Source organism: Armigeres subalbatus, chromosome 3 (genome assembly GCF_024139115.2).
Source record: "Armigeres subalbatus isolate Guangzhou_Male chromosome 3, GZ_Asu_2, whole genome shotgun sequence".
In the NCBI taxonomy this organism is placed as follows: domain Eukaryota; kingdom Metazoa; phylum Arthropoda; class Insecta; order Diptera; family Culicidae; genus Armigeres; species Armigeres subalbatus.
The window spans coordinates 359,506,436-359,523,238 of NC_085141.1; the positions used below are offsets into that span (position 1 = coordinate 359,506,436).

The 16,803-nt window shown below is 41.0% G+C and overlaps 1 protein-coding gene across 10 annotated transcripts in view; it reads right to left on the reverse strand.

The window, feature by feature from the left end:
- Positions 1–16,803, reverse strand: part of LOC134226232 (sodium-dependent neutral amino acid transporter B(0)AT3) — a 161,348-nt gene that overhangs the window by 130,136 nt on the left and 14,409 nt on the right. The window contains exon 1 of one of the 10 annotated variants that reach the window (XR_009983425.1): positions 1,403–1,528. The exons of 8 other annotated variants lie outside the window; for them this stretch is intronic. The gene's annotated coding sequence lies outside the window, so the exon portion shown is untranslated. Of the gene's footprint in view, positions 1–1,402; positions 1,529–16,803 lie in introns of those variants that run through there. One more of the 10 variants, XR_009983426.1, reaches the window with a different exon arrangement.

Consider the following 16,803-nt stretch of genomic DNA (forward strand, 5'->3'; position numbering starts at 1 on the left):
ATAATAAAGGCTCAATCACAACGCACGGCGCTAAAAATACGATTTTAGCCACCGTGCGTTGGTATGGAAGCGTAAATGGAACATTGCCTGCAGCGAACAAAAGATAGAATCGCAGTGATTAGATGTCGCAGCGATGAAATCGCTTAGATCTTGGCCTTAGAGCAGGCTTCTACATTCCAACTGGAACTTGGCCTGCTTTTCAACCTTGTATTCTATCAGCATTTCCTCAGTTATTAATTTAAAGCATTTCTATGCCCCCATTGCATGAGTATGTATGTGGCAAGTACAATGGAACACTATACTCAGGGTGTCGAGAATGTTTCCCACCCGAAAACATCCTAGGCCGGACCGAGAATCGAAATCGCCATCTCCGGATTGGCAATCCTAAACTTTTGGTCGCAAGGCCAACTGGAAACATAAGGACTTTGCCTTCATTGTCACATGACATCATGATGTTACAACTTGAACGATGTATATTTGTTTTTTGAAAAGAGAAAACTTTTGTTGATGGATAATATTTCAATAATGTCGTTTTTTTAGTTCATCTAAATTTAATATATCTAAATATCTATTTTTTTTAGTATTTATTGGTGTGAAATGATATGATGTGATTAAATTACGATCATCACAGCAAATATCTGATAAAATAACTTAATTTTTCATCACAAGAATATTTTGATCGCAATTTAGACTTTTAAATATATATTGCATTTCATCTTTTCAACAATTAATGGTAAAGATCCTTGGTTGTCATTCCCTTATTTCCAATTGGTGCATCATTGCACCCATCATTCTGCGCAATTTATATTTTTCCTCTCTCTCCGTCAGCACTCGACCGCATGAGAACGAATCCTTCACATGCAATTCTACTCTCATCGCCAGAGATGTTGTGTTTGCCCAGTTAGAACTGGACATAACTTAATTTTCTGCGAACGAAACTAGTGCAGACCTACTTTCTCGGTCCAATTTCGTTCGCGGTGTGTGATCAATCTCAATTCATTCCAATCATTGCACAATCAATGAAAAGCACTATCGACACTTCTATTAACGGCGCGGCACTTTGAATTTCGCTCGTAGCGTATCTTCCGTCTATCCGCTACCCCCATTGATTGATGGACTTCGCTTTCTCGCTCACTAGTGAAAACGACCAAGGCGACGCGGCACGAACCTAACCTAGCACAGGTTGCACCGGAAATCTCACACGGCAGTTTTTCCACACTTTCCAGCACATTTCACCACACTCCGTTCTCAGGGTTGAAAAAATCGATATCAGCTTGCCGCCGTGTCTGGTTCCATCCAGTTTATAGTGCTTCTCACATGGAATCCACCCACTGCGGCCACCCCGAACTTCTTTAATAAGGCAAAGAGTGCGGGAGGATGTAACGTGTGATCAAGTGGTTACCCTTTTCCACACTGTGTACGCGTATTTATCCAATTTCGCAACTTTATATTCTTCTACGATCTGTGTTGCTTCCGTGGAACCCGAAAAAAGTCCAATTATTGAAACATCATCGTCCGATTCCGCTACCTTGAAAGGAAGGGAGCTGGGGCGTGACACGACGCGGTACGGAGTGATGAAAATAAACCGATTTTATGGTACAATTTAAACCAACCAGCACGACCGAAGGTTGGCTACGTAATGAAGACCTCCGCGATGAGCTGGTTGGTTCGTTCGCTTTCAATAGAATGATCCTTTCAGTTCTACTTGTCTCTACCACTATCACAACTCGCAGTTGCTTTTATTACACGGATTCGGGTGTTCACCCCGAGCGAAGGCGGCAAGGATTCACATCAGCTAGAGATAGCAGCCCAAGTTCATCCTCGACCTCATTCGGCAATGTATTGGTGCGACGATGCTTCAGAAGAAAGGAAAAGGCGCCACCACCCACCGCCCACTCACTAGCACAGTCACCTACAGCAGCACCAGCGACAGAGCGAGGTTGAAGAGCACATTTTCCGAATGGTTTTTCGCTCGCTCGCCGCTCGTCGCAATGTCGATGGCTTTTCCTCACTGGCTGTCAACGGCGGCAGCATGTGCTGCTGCAGGCGCACGTTGCAATGTGATCTGGCGTTGTCGTCATTGTTTGGCCCGATGACGACGAACAACGTCGCGTCAGGTGCAGCGAGTGCAAGTTCTGCGACTTTTTCATTAGTGCTAAGTCGTCGTAGGTAATGGAAAGCTCTAATAGGATGGGTGAAGACTGGATGTGGATGGAAATACGAAAGTTAATTGTTTTAGGGAAATTAGAAACTTGATTCTAATTTAGGGCGATTACAAATCAGTTCAATGACAGAAGGAGACAATTATCTACATTATTCATCTGTGCAAATCAGTCATAAAAGAAACAGGGCAGTGACTAGTAAAATTGACTAGCATACTGAATTTATTTGCTAGCAGAATCAATGAACAGAATTAATGATATAGTGAAAATATAGTGAAATATTGGAATTAGTTTAGACGTGTTTAAACAGATAATTGAGATAACTCTTTCGCCTGGAAGCAACGTATATTCGAAAAGTTTTTTGTCTTTCTTTTAGAACATAGTTGTACCGGAGGGCTATCATTTCACTCCAACAACAATGCGCCACGCTTTGTTGAAAGGCAACTAATATGCAAAGTGAATGCATCTACACATCACCCGAGCTTTGGCGTTCTAAACGTCAATTTATTAGTTCATTGCGTCACCGCACTCTAGATCATTTTTTGCCCGATCGTATTGGGTATCCCCACTACTCGTATTTTCCCAATTTTGTATTTTCACAATTTTCATACTTTCCCCCTAAAAGTTATTAAATCTTTGAATAATAAACACAATAAAGCCCAAGACGAATCGATTGGTGAGAAAATCTTGCAAATCTGACATCTTGTTCGTGAGTTATATTGCCTCAAAGAAAATGCAAACTCGTTTTTATATATAGAAAAAGAAGAAAAGAAGAAGAAAGAAGATAATCCCCTATTTAACATTTGACAAGTTTTTCGACGGCGACAGCTCGCTTAATGTTTTCGCCTGAAAGATTTTCGAATGACAAATTATCTGCGAATAATTTAGTGCATCAATCATTCACTAAAATTTTATTCTAAAGAGAGTTCATTTGTACAAATATTTGTTCAGTCAACCATCATTGATGTCGCTAGGGACGCCGGCATTGCCTTTCTCACTCACTTCCGTTTAAAAAGTGGACTTTAAAAGGACTTTTTTCTGCTATTTGTTGCCCATTAGCCCCGCCTCTTCGTCTTTGTTGACCGTTATGGGTGCAAAACAATGTTTAACGAAGGGGTCCTCGGTGTAGTTGCTGGTCGGCTGAAAGTGAAATTTTTAGAAAATTTAATTCATCGAGTAGCGGATCAAACATCAGAAATCGGTCCTTCTCAGGACCACCATTTTAAACAGAAAAGAGTTGAAAAAATGAATTTTCTTCTAAGTGACAGAAAATTTAAGGGCAATGATGGCGTCGGTGGTGGTCTCAGTGGCATCACTGAAGGCCGTCGGTGCTGGATGATGCAGAAAATTTATTCGCTAAGAATAAATTTTCTCGCAATATTTTTACCTTGGGTTTGAAGGTGATTAAAAATGCGCGCAACTATAGAGAGTATAATTTTTTTTAAAATACAAAGGTTCTGACTTTGGTTTTGTAGTTGTCAATGCTCGGTAATGTGCATTAGTGAAAATAAATCAGTTCTTTTGAAGAGCACAATTTTGTACATAAGAAAGTTGATCCAAGTATTTTTTTTTTTCAAAATTCAAAAAACAATTGCTTTGCAACGGCGAATTAACAAGCGTGCGTCGGAGGAGACGCTGTAATAAATTTATTACCACTCAAGTGAAATTTTATCGCTACAAACTTATTTTTTTCACCGACATCACAGATTTTTTTGTTTATTTTCCCGAGATGGGCACCGCCAAGATTCAGATTTCTGCTAAAATATCAGTAAATGTGACGTTTCGGTTGCTGAGATACGATAAATATTTTGCTGAAAATCAGTAATAAACGACATTTTTTTTTGTCGAAGTTCAGTTTATAAATTTACTGAGCCCAATTTTGCCGAGCTCAAAAAAGAAAAACATAAGTGTGCAGGATTTGGTTCTACTATGATTGGTCCTACAGTGATTTGATATGTTCCGCTGGCTTAGAAAGTACTTTTAATCGGACAGAGTTGAGTCGACTATCAACGTTACGTTCTGCAGTCCAGGTCTAGACAGTGATCCGAACCGAATGGTGGATGACGGCAACATACAATAAAATCGTTATTGCGATGAAGCTATAGCAAGGTGTGGAGTAATTTCCAACATCCGTGCGTAGATGATCGTGAACTTCAGCAAGGAATCATTTAGGGCGGCCTTTAAACTAGAAGAGCACCCAGTGAGTTTAATCGGGGATTAGTTGATAGCCGTACTGTCACGTGCGTGTCGTACCAGGCCCCAACCAAAGAACAAAAAAAAACAAATAGTAACCTGGAGGAGCGACCTTTGAAGCACTGGCGGCGCCAGAGTTCTGGGAATGGTGGGGCACCAGCATTTTTGACGTAATTGGTTCATTTAAAATTTGGCGCCAGTAGTAAGAACTCAAGCGATAAATCAATTAAAAAATAAGTCGGGCAGTTTCAAGTATTACGAACCTTTAGTGCATTTTATCGTCTGTAATTGATAAGGTCACTAGGGTTTTTTTTAATATTTTAACAAAAAATTCCAATTATTGTGTGATGATGGATAGACTGTAATTGTGACAGTTCGGCGGTTTTCTAGCAAGCAATTCCAGAATAAAAACCAAGTTTTACTACTGACCAGAATTCTTTGGATATTCTCCAGAACTCCTTAGAAGTTAACTTCTGACATTTTTTCCGTAAATATCATAAATAATTCTTTGGAAAATACCTTTCCCAAAACATTTCAAAAATATTGCCAGAACTATTTTGAAAATTGTTCCAGGAATTCCTTTGGATACCATCGTGAATTCCATTTCCTCGGAAATTTTTCCAAAAACTCCTTCGGAATTTCCAGTAAGAATTCATAACGGAGTTTCCAGAGGAACTCCTTTAGACATTTCCGATATTCTTAAATTTCTCCAAAAATTTCTTTACACATTCCTCCAAGAACTCTTTCGGAATTTCATCTATGGATTTCCCCAGAAAATGTTCCGAAAATAACTTCGGAGATATATCCAGAAATTCTTTTGGAAATTCAAAGAAAGAATTCCAAGAAAATTTCTAAAATTTCTTCGAAAAATCCTTTACGAAATCTTTAAGAAATTTCTTCAGACATTCTCTTAGTTTTTTTTTAATTCCTTTGAAAATTTATTCAAAAATACCTAAAGAATTGTACAGCAATTGTATAAGGAATTCCTTCGAAAATGTCTTTAGGAGAAATCCTTTGGAAATTCCTTTACTAATTGCTTTGGATTTTTTTTAGGAATTGTTCGGAAATTGATTTATTTAGGAATTTCTTCGAGATATGTTTTAGGAAATTCTTTTGAGAACTCTTCCAGAAATAATTTGGAAAATTACGCCAAGAATTCCTAAATCCTATTAGTAAAATAATTGCTGAAGACATTTCTTTAAAATAATCGAAGGATTCCTCCAAAAATTCGTGAATTTTTTTTTTCGGAGACCTATTCAGAGCGTTCTTTGGAAGTTCCTTCGAGAATTCATTCGGAAATTCCTCCTGAAATTCATTTTAAAACTCGTCCAAGAATTTCTTCTTAAATTCCTCTAGAAAATTCTCCAGATATTCTTTCGTAAGCTCCTCCAGTGATAATTTATAAAATTTCCTCAGTAGATCATTTGAATTCTTTCGTAAAACCTCTCAAAAAGCCTTTGTAAATTTCTTCAGAATTTCATTTAGTAAAATAATGTATTATTCCTTTCAAAATGCCCGCAGGAAATTTCGAAGGAACATAAAAGAAATTCTTACTAGAGTTTTCGAAAAGATTTCTTGAGAAAGTACTGCCAGAATTTTTAAAACATATTCAGAAGAAATTCCTAAAAAAATCCTAAAGGAATTCCGGAATGACTTTGGAATTTTTCAAATAATTTTAAAGGAATCCTCCAATTTATTTTCGGAATTGCATTTTTTTTTCAATTTGCCTTCGGAAACACCTTAGAAAATTTCTTCAGAAATTCCTTCGGAAATTCTTTGATATATCATTTTAAAGTTCATTTAGTAATTACTTACTTTGGCAATTCTTTTGTAAATTCCATGGGTAATTTGTTTGAAATTCCAACGGAAAACCTTTAAGCGAGAAATGGGTAGTGAGACGTCTCATCGCACTACACACTTTTCACAGTGAGAAGTGAGAAATGAGGAGTGAGAAATGAGACGTCTCATTTCTCGCGGATTCGTCGGCAGGAGGAAAGAGATGGACGCCGATTCAACACACGCCGACTGGAAGATGCCACGGTGAAACGGTCCTTCGTTGAAGAACTGGCGACGCGTGTTGCAGATATTCCGGAAGGTGGCAGCGTGGAAGACCAATGGACCGCCATCAAGAATGCCTTCATCGCCACCAGCGAGAACATCAATGATGGCGAACTACGCACCCAGAGAAAACAATGGATCACCGATGAGACCTGGAGGAAGATGGAGGAGCGAAGAGAAGCCAAAGCCGCGATAGAGTGATCGAAAACCAGAGGAGCCAAAGTCTTAGCCCATCAACGATACGCGGCTCTTGAGAAGGAAGTAAAACGTTCATGTCGACGGGACAAGCGAGCGTGGGCAGACTCTCTGGCCTACGAAGGAGAGAGAGTCGCAACAACCGGGGACATTCGCCTCCTCTACGATATCTCAAGACGCTTAAGCGGGGCGAAGATGAATGCAAAGATGCCTGTGAAAGACGCGAATGATCAGTTATTGACCGACCCAACTGACCAGCTGAAACGCTGGCTCGAGCACTTCGAACAACTTTTTCAAGTTCAAGCCAGGCCATCACCACCTCGGCATGATCTGGCTAGGAACCGACGTATAACACGCGTCAATACTGAAGCTCCATCACTGCTAGAGATTCAAACAGCCATCCAAATCATGAAATTAGAATAAAGCCAGGGGTCGACCGCATATCAGCCGAGATGCTCAAAGCTGACCCCATGACATCCGCTCAACTACTGCATCGTTTATTTCCGCAACTTTCCCGGTCGACTGGATGCAAGGTATCTTAGTGAAGGTGCCCAAAAAGGGTGACCTGATTGTATGCGATAACTGGCGAGGCATTACGTTGCTGTGTACCGTTCTCAAAGTTCTATGCAAAATTATCCTAGCCCGGATTCAGGAGAAGATCGATGCGACTCTCCAGCGGCAGCAGGCCGGATTCCGTACCGGAAGATCCTGTGTGGACCATATTGTCACGCTCCGTATCATTCTGGAGCAGGTCAACGAATTCCAAGAGTCCCTTTACTTGGTATTCATTGACTACGAAAAAGCTTTCGACCGTCTCAATCTCGAGAATATGTGGGGTGCCCTGAGACGCAAGGGGGTTCCTGAGAAAATCATCGGCCTCATCGAAGCACAGTACGAGGCCTTTTCGTGAAGAGTGCTGCACAATGGGGTCCTGTCCGACTGGTGTGAGGCAAGGATGTATTCTATACGGCGCTCTGATATGCAGAGTAAGCTCAACGACCTTGCCGAACGCTCCTCCTCGGAAGGTTTAGTCATCAACGTCAACAAAATCAAATCGTTGGATGTAAGCACGGTGACTCCTTCCAGTTTCACAGTAGCCGGGCAATCAGTGGAGAATGTTGAAAGCTTCCAATATCTTGGTAACCAAATGACATCGGACGGCGGTTTAAAGATCGACATAGGCGCACGGATCAAGAAAGCAAGGGCTGCCTTTGCGAGTTTAAGAAATATCTGGAAAAACAGACAGATAAGTGAACGCATCAAAATACGAATTTTCAACTCTAACGTGAAATCTGTACTGTTATACGCTAGCAAAGCATGGTGTGTATCAGTGGATCACACTCAACGGCTGCAGGTGTTCATTAACAGATGCCTGCGATAATTCGGGCCTGGTGGCCTCACTACTGGATCTCAAACAACGAGCTCCATCGTCGTTGTCACCAGAGGCCGATAGCAACAGAAATTCGGGATCGGAAGTGGGGCTGGGTCGGCCACACTCTACGTAGGGGCGGAAACGAAATCTGTAAACAAGCCATTAGACTGGAACCCAGCAGGACATCGCAGAGAGGCAGACCCAGAGGCTCATGGCGGCGAAGCCTCAATAAAGAAATAAAAGAATTCGACCGAAATCTAACCTGGCAGGTTAAAGCGATAGCCGGGCAACGCTCAGGATGAAGATCTTTCAATTCGGCCCTTTGCACCACCGGAGGTGTACAGGATCCATAAACCTAAAATTTCTCACTCCTCATTTCTCACTTCTCACAGTGAAAAGTGAGAAGCGCGAAGTGAGTAGTGAGGCGCGCTTCTCATGTTTTAGAGTGAGAAGAGAAACAGGAAGAGTGAGAAGTGAGACGTCTCACTTCTCAATTCTCATTTATCACTTCTCGCTGTAAAAAGTTAGAAGCGCGAAGTGAGTAGTGAGACGTCTCACTACTCACTTCGCGCTCCATATTTCATTACAGTGAGAAGTGGGGAATGAGGAATGAGAAAGAGGCGTCTCTCTTCATAATTTCTCACTTTTCAAATGACCTAATCGACCAAATTTCTTATTTGGCCGAATGTCCTATTTGGCCAAATGATCCTTTCGGCCATTTGTGGGGATGTAATGCCATTAAGAAGAAGAAGAAGAACCCTTTCGGCCAAATGATCCTTTCGGCTAAATGACCCTTTCGGCCTTATGACCCTTTCGACCAAATGACCTTTTCGGCTTAATGACCCTTTCGGCCAAATGACCCATTCTTTATTCTTTATTCTTTATTATTTATTTACATTCAACTGACCTGTGCTGGCCTTATTGAATTTCTTAACACTAATGTTCATCTTGTTTATCAGTATAACTACAGTACAGACTGATTAATATGTTCTATGACAATAAAATAATGCAGATATAAGTTTATAGATAAATTACGTTACTTCAACAGAAATACACATTGGAACTAATTACTTGAACAGAAATAAAACAGAAATTTGATTATCAGTGTGCCGCATTTGATCTACTTATACAAGAGTTCTATCAAACTACATTTTAAACAAAAAATCCATAAATCCATCGTTAGTAATATTACAATATGCTTATATGCTCTGTCCGGATAAACTGACACGGTTGATCAAAGCGACAATGGATCGGGTGATGTGCGTAGTTCGAGTTTCAGGGGCATTCTCGAGTCCCTTCGAAACCCGCAGAGGGTTACGGCAAGGTGATGGTCTTTCGTGTCTGCTATTCAACATCGCTTTGGAAAGGGTAATACGAAGAGCAGGGATTAACACGAGTGGTACAATTTTCAATAAGTCCGTCCAGCTATTTGGCTTCGCCGACGACATAGATATTATGGCACGTAACTTTGAGAAGATGGAGAAAGCCTACATCAGACTGAAGAGGGAAGCTAAGCGGATCGGACTAGTCATCAACACGTCGAAGACGAAGTACATGATAGGAAGAGGTTCAAGAGAAGACAATGTGAGCCACCCACCGCGAGTTTGCATCGATGGTGACGAAATCGAGGTGGTAGAAGAATTTGTGTACTTGGGCTCACTGGTGACTGCCGAAAATGACACCAGCAGAGAAATTCGGAGACACATAGTGGCTGGAAATCATACGTACTTTGGACTCCGCAAGACGCCGATCGAATAGAGTTCACCGCCGTACCAAACTGGCAATCTACAAAACGCTCATTAGACCGGTAGTCCTCTACGGACACGAGACCTGGACGATGCTCGTGGAGGACCAACGCGCACTGGGAGTTTTCGAAAGGAAAGTGCTGCGTACCATCTATGGTGAGGTGCAGATGGCGGACGGTACGTGGAGGAGGCGAATGAACCACGAGTTGCATCAGCTGTTGGGAGAACCATCCATCGTTCACACCGCGAAAATCGGACGACTGCGGTGGGCCGGGCACGTAGCCAGAATGTCGGACAGTAACCCGGTGAAAATGGTTCTCGACAACGATCCGACGGGCACAAGATGGCGAGGTGCGCAGCGGGCAAGGTGGATCGATCAGGTGGAAGATGACTTGCGGACCCTCCGTAGACTGCGTGGTTGGCGACGTGTAGCCATGGACCGAGCCGAATGGAGAAGACTCTTATATGCCGCACAGGCCACTTCGGCCTTAGTCTGAATAAATAATAATAATAATTATATGCTCTGTTTTGAAGATTCGGATTCCACGTTCTGACGCCTAAATTTACAAACTCTAATTTCTCAATTTTATATCTGCTAGTTCGGACTCGATTACAGTTGGACGTGTAGGATGAAGTTCATCCGGTAAAGCAGTTGTACGCATTTTATAGACGTGGTTTAGGCATACATCGCACATCCAAAGAATATTGTTGAACGTTAAGCTATCCGTGTGTTGCTCTGACAATCCAACACAACCAGCGTGGTAGCACTTGCTGCAGTCTCCTTCGCGCACAACGAACGATTCACGTTTAGCGTCGATGGTAGAACAACATTTACCGCACTCCATTGTTTTGATATTGAGAAATACGGTATCGAAAAATCCAGGGAACTAAACGTTCGATTTTCTGCAGTTTTATAGACGTATCTTTTATGATCTCAATACGCCAACGGCTTTGAAGAATGCGATAACAGTAGTTTATCTCCGTAGAACCCACAATTCATGCAAAAAATCGTTAATTAGAAAGACGACACACTCTTTACCCTTGCATGTATATCAAACTAACATCAATACTGGCCAAACAACTTTCGGCGGCAGTAGCAAACCCGAATATATTTAAATGGAGGAGATTGGAGCCACTTCCTGGAACACCTGGAGCCTGGAACACCAGCAGGGCCCATATATAAACACCCAAACGGTGATTGTTAAATTTTCTAACAACTCTGTATGTAAGAATCTATCAAAACCTATATAAGAACTGGGCATATGCGAAAAGGCTAGATTCTTATACAAATATTGTATGAGACCTTACAATTTTGCAAGCTTCTTACAATATTTGTTTGTGTTAGAAAATCAAACAGTCGCTGGTTGGGTGTACCAATTTGCTCGATCATACCACAGATCTCACGAGAGTATCATCCTAAATAGACTGTCTCCGTACGAACAAATTCGAGCTTCTCAAAGGAAGGTCGACGACAGATCCTTCTGAATAGTGGAAACACTGAATGTAAGAAACACCTTTAGCCAATGGCGCTTACTGGGTGGGAATCGCGAACTCCTTATTTCTACTGGAACCAGAACCAGAAGGATTGTGCATCCTGGAGGAAAGCTACTTCCAAAACCGGGTATGGCTATACGAGACAAAGGAAGGCACTCATAACGGCTGTAATTTCGCAGGGATTCATCCTGAAGCTGAAGTGAAGTTGCTTAGCAGGTAGCTGGAGTTTTCAAGAGACTAACTAGGAGTAATAATTAGCAGCCACGAAGAATACACATTCAATCTCGCTTCTATAGCGATTGCGGCACATTAACGAGAGAACCCAATAGTTCGCTGGTATGCTCAACACGATAGCTTTCATCTACTCAGTAACTGAGTAAAATTGTTATGCCGTCTTTTTTCTTCTCATGGATATTTTACTCAGTTTCCGCCAAAAGCAGGACTACTAATAGTAGTTGAAAGTTAGAGTGAAGCAAACGTACGTTGATGGATAAGAATTTCCCGTTGAAACAACAAAGAAATACCCGAAATTCCGAAACAATTGTCGGACTCATCTCATCTCATCTCATCTCAAGTTATGTTAAGTGCAGTTTCAGGAAATTTATTGAATACTAGTCGACCCGGCAGACGTTGTCCTGCATAGTAGGCGAAAATGCGCGTTGCGAACTTCCTATGCGAATTTCCCGTACGGCCGTACGAATCTTTATTTTAGTTTTTCACGAATTACTCAACTTTATTAATGATTTTCGACTAAGAAAATATCATATAAACCCGTCGGAAACTATAACGAATGTAGCTGCTGAAGGAATGAATAAAATCCATCCAGCCGTTTTCGAGTTATGCAGATACGAACACAGACCATTTCATTTTTATTATATAGAAGAAGAAGAAGAAGTATAAATAACGTGTTCAAGTAAACTTGAACAAAAATTGCACGAGCTTCGTTCAACTCATTCGAATGTAAAAAAATTGAACACGTTATTTTTCGCAAGTAATTTGAATCAAGCTGAGTTGGTTAATTCTATGAATAAGGGATGCACACGATAGACTGAATGACTGGAAAAGGTCACTTGATGTCATCATACGAATAAAATCCAGAATGATGATTATCTCCGGAGTCCGGACTGATGTTTCTCCTCCCGATTTTACCCCTCAATTTATTGAAAATACAATTTATAAATTCATAACAATATATGCAGTATTGCATTTCTCCCTATTGCACCGACTGACCCAGTACAGATTCACCACATCGATAATGGGAGCTATGTCAACGAAACCTTTAGCCGGTAAAAATCCACTATAAACATTTGCCACCTGCCTGATAATGATCTGCGAATCACCCACGCGAGAGCAAAGCCTTCCAGCCCTTCGTAGAACGCCCCCGCTAATTCACATCAGCAATTCGCAATAACTTTTTCCTCTCGTCTGCACACCACTTCCACCGGGACCCACCCACTACTGGTTACTGAACTGCCTCCAACAATAATGAGTCATGGCAGTTGGCGTTGTTGGTTCACTTGTGTGGGTCAATTTTTACCGGTACCCGTAGGCAGAAGTTGGGCAGCAGCACGTGAGCTCAATGGAAAGTGAGCGAGCGTACCAACTCGTGAGGATGAATTTCGCTCCCGTTTACCCACCGCAGTAACCACCGGTCTACCCCTTACCGTTTGGCTCACCTTCATTGGAGAAGGGGTGGAATTTTCCATCGGACGTGTGTTCGGATTCGTTATCACTCACACCAGGATACGAGTGAACAATAATTGTTCGGTGCGCATACCAAGTTTGGGGCTCGCAGGATTTTGATATCCCGACGACGGTGACACACTCACATCGATGCCAAAGGTTGATACCCAGTTGAGTTCGGTGGAACAGTGGTTCAGAAAGAATGTCGTATTCGACAATAAGGCCGAGCCATTTTTTTTTCTTTTTATTACACAGAACATCGTGATGTATCGATTCGTTTGGTCGATACGCACCAAGAAGTTAGCATAAAACATGACTAGGGGAGACTGAGGAGACTAGATCTCCTTTTCTGATTTCCGATGTATCACAGCCAAAAATAAATAAGCATACGCGATTTCCACACAAACTCCCATAAAAATATAGTATTTAACTTTACTGATGTATGACAGTTCTTAAATTATTGTTGTTTTTGATACACAATCGATTTTTTAGAGCGCTGTCAAAAATTGACTTTTAAAATATTCGGGGGAACTTACTTTGATAAAATTAGAAAGGTGCCATCAGATTTTTTAAATATTTTTCCTTCAAAATACGCGGAATTTTCGAATTGCTGTGCGTAAACATGACGATTTTTGTTATTGAAATAGACAATAAATGCAATTTAAAAATTTGATCCCCATTCTATGATATCTACGCAATAATCTTTTTTTCTGCCGAACCTCCATCAAATCAGTCAAATCTACAAAAAAATAGAAGCCTGGGAACAGATTTATATTTTTTTTTAATTTTTTCGTCAAATGTTTCTATGGGTGACTAATGGGGGATCAAGTGTCCCAATATTGAGGCAATAACTTCAAATCCAAATATCCTGAAACTTTGATGGAATGTTGAATTTTTTATCAGTACAGATCATTAGGCATATTTATGGCTTTGTGCTGTGAAAAAACGAAAGCATTTAGTCATTGTTATGAAAAGTTGATCAAATTTTCCGTGGTCAATAAAACAATCTTCAGGAAGGTCAAAACATACAAACCGCCCTGCACAATAAATAAGGTTGTCAATCCAAAAAATAGCTCACACTTAAAGGTCATTTGTCTAGAGGATCTATACTAAAAAATACGCTAGAACAAAACTACTTTAGTTTTCGATAAAACAGGGGGTAATCAAGTCTCCCCTGTGATCAAGTCTCCCCACCTTCCCCTACTGATATATGACTGTGCCCACCTCAAAAAAGTAACGGAAAATGGTAAGATCTAGACGAAAACAGGAAAAAAGCCCTGACTGGCCTTTCGATTTTTTTTAAATTATATAGTTGGCAATTTGGAGTAATGCACAGTATACATTGATATGCAGATCATCAAGGAGCTAAGCTACATCAGATGTAGTTGGAGAAACTTTATTCCTTGTTTATTATTATTTATGCAGCCTACAGCAATACTTCTGTAAAAATCTGTGGGACGCCCTTAGATGCAAGGGAGTTCCGGACAAAATCGTCGGCTTCAGTATGAAGCTTTTACGTGCAGCGACCTTCATAGCAGAGCTTTGTGAGGCAAAGATGTATATATCTACGCTACTATTCCTCATCGTAATCGACGAGCTGAGTGCGATTTACCGTGTTCCAAATAGTGAGCAACTAGCACACCGGCGTCCTGAAATGCAGAGTAAGCTGAACGACCAGGCCGAACGCTTCTCTATGGCGGGTCTCACTACAATGTCAACAACACCAAATCGCTGGATGTCAACACGAACAACCCCTTCAGCTTTACGGTAGCCGGGTAGTGGAGAAGGTGGAAAACTTGCAATATCTTGGTAGCCAGTTGGCGTTGGACGGTGGAACCAAGATCGACATAGGAGCACGGATCAAGAAGGTTAGGGCTGCAGACACCGATATCAACAGAAATTCGAAAAAGTTTATTGAGGTGGGTCGGCCATCCATTACGAAAGAGCGGAGACAAGATCTCTACGGAAGCGCTATACTGACGCCGCCCAGGGTGGAGATCTTTCAGGTTGACCCTATTAACCCCTAGGGGTGATCAGGATACATGAGTGAATGAGTTACAATGTCAATAGGTCTTACAGGAGATGTAATACACATTGTTGGATACATATCGAACTTTTAAGCAAGTCTTCAAAACAATTGTAGTCCTGAAAAGTTTCGGCGGTGCCGGCGTGAATCGGTGTGGATGACAAAAACAATGGCTAGAAAAATCAATTTTAACCCGAATTTTTGGATTCACGGACTTGGATTTGGACTTGGATTCACGAATTCACGGATTCAATAGATGATTAAGATAACTGAAAATGAATACTAGCTGAGTAAGACTGGGGCACGATGTCCAACCAAATTGAATATTTTTCCTGAAACTTGATAAAATGTGCCAAAAAAGTTCTTGCTGGAGTTAATGAAGGAATTCCAGAAGGAAACAAGGATTTTTAAAAAATTTCTACAGGCATTTCTTAGGAAATTTCATTCGGAATTCCTTCGTAAAATCCTATGAGAATTTCTGCGGAAACTTTTATAGGTATTCTTTCTAAAATCAATTCAGATTCTCTTTGAGAAATTTCTTTAATAAAACCATACAATATTCCTGCCAGAATTTATTCGAAAACTCATTAAAAAATGAATTAGTTTCCAATGGAATTTTTAAAATAATTTTCTCAAGTCAGGGTCCTTTAGAAAATTATGTATTAAGTTAGGTCGGGAAAAGTTTATGGAGGCATTTCCGGCAGAAACCTTTTAAGAAAATTTCGAAGATATCCACACAGACATTTTCAAAAAAGGAATTCCTTGTGAAGGAATTCCTGAGGGAAATGTTCAAGAATTCCTTCTTAATGTTACCTTCACCTATACATATGATGGTTGTACACTCTGTGTTGCCCGGAGCAAAACCAAATGTAATTTCCTATTCCAGGTCGCTCGTTCTTGGGCCGCCAGTCGCCAGCCCAGTCCCTGCACGCCGGCCGCACGAGCATCTTCCTCGATTGCAACACAACTAGCGAGTGCGGGGGGTCTACCCCGGAGCCGACGTTCTCTTCCAGTTTTTTCTGCTGATCTCTATTCCGGAATACGCACTACATGTCTAGCTCACTGTAATCTGCCGTATTTTCCTGCCTATGTCTGTATTACTGTACACTTGGTACAACTCGTGATTTATTCACTCGTCTGGTCATTTACCATTTTCCCCCACGCCGCCAAGTATTGAGCGTAGTATTTTCCGCTTAAGCACTTCGAGAACTCGATAGTGTACAACTTTTAACGTCTATGCTTCATGGCCGTATAGGGCTCCTGGACGGATGAACGATGTGTTCAGAGCTAGTTTTGTCAGTGTCTGTAGGTAGCTTCCTAGAGTGACTAAAGAATTTACTGGAGGAATTTTCAAAGGATATCGAATAAATTCTTTAGAAATTGCATAAGGTGGGTTTGAAAGAATTCCAATGGGAATTTCAGGAAAATTGTCAAGGAATTTTCTAAGGAACTCCTAAAGGAATTTCTAAAAAAACCGAAGCAATTTGTAAATTTATTTTCGAAGAAATTCCTAAGCAAATTCCCAAAGCTTGAAGAAATTTCCGAAGTAACCGGTAAATGAATTTCTTAAGGAGTTTTTAGAGATTTACAATGATATGGAAATGCTAAAACCATCTTCCAAACTTGGACGTACATATTCATGATAGAATTAGAGGCGAAAGTATAGAATTGATAGTTCCGTTAGGATACGACAGGCATGAAGAATGTTTCCTCCCTCCCCTTCAATGTTTCCCTCCCCCTTCATACGGGAGCTTGGCAGAAGGAAGGTCGTGTGATATGTGCCATCACAAATATTGCCCTCCGCTCGCTTTCAAATCGACTTCTATAAAAACATTCTTCATGCCTGCCGTGTCCTAACGGAACTATCAATTCTAT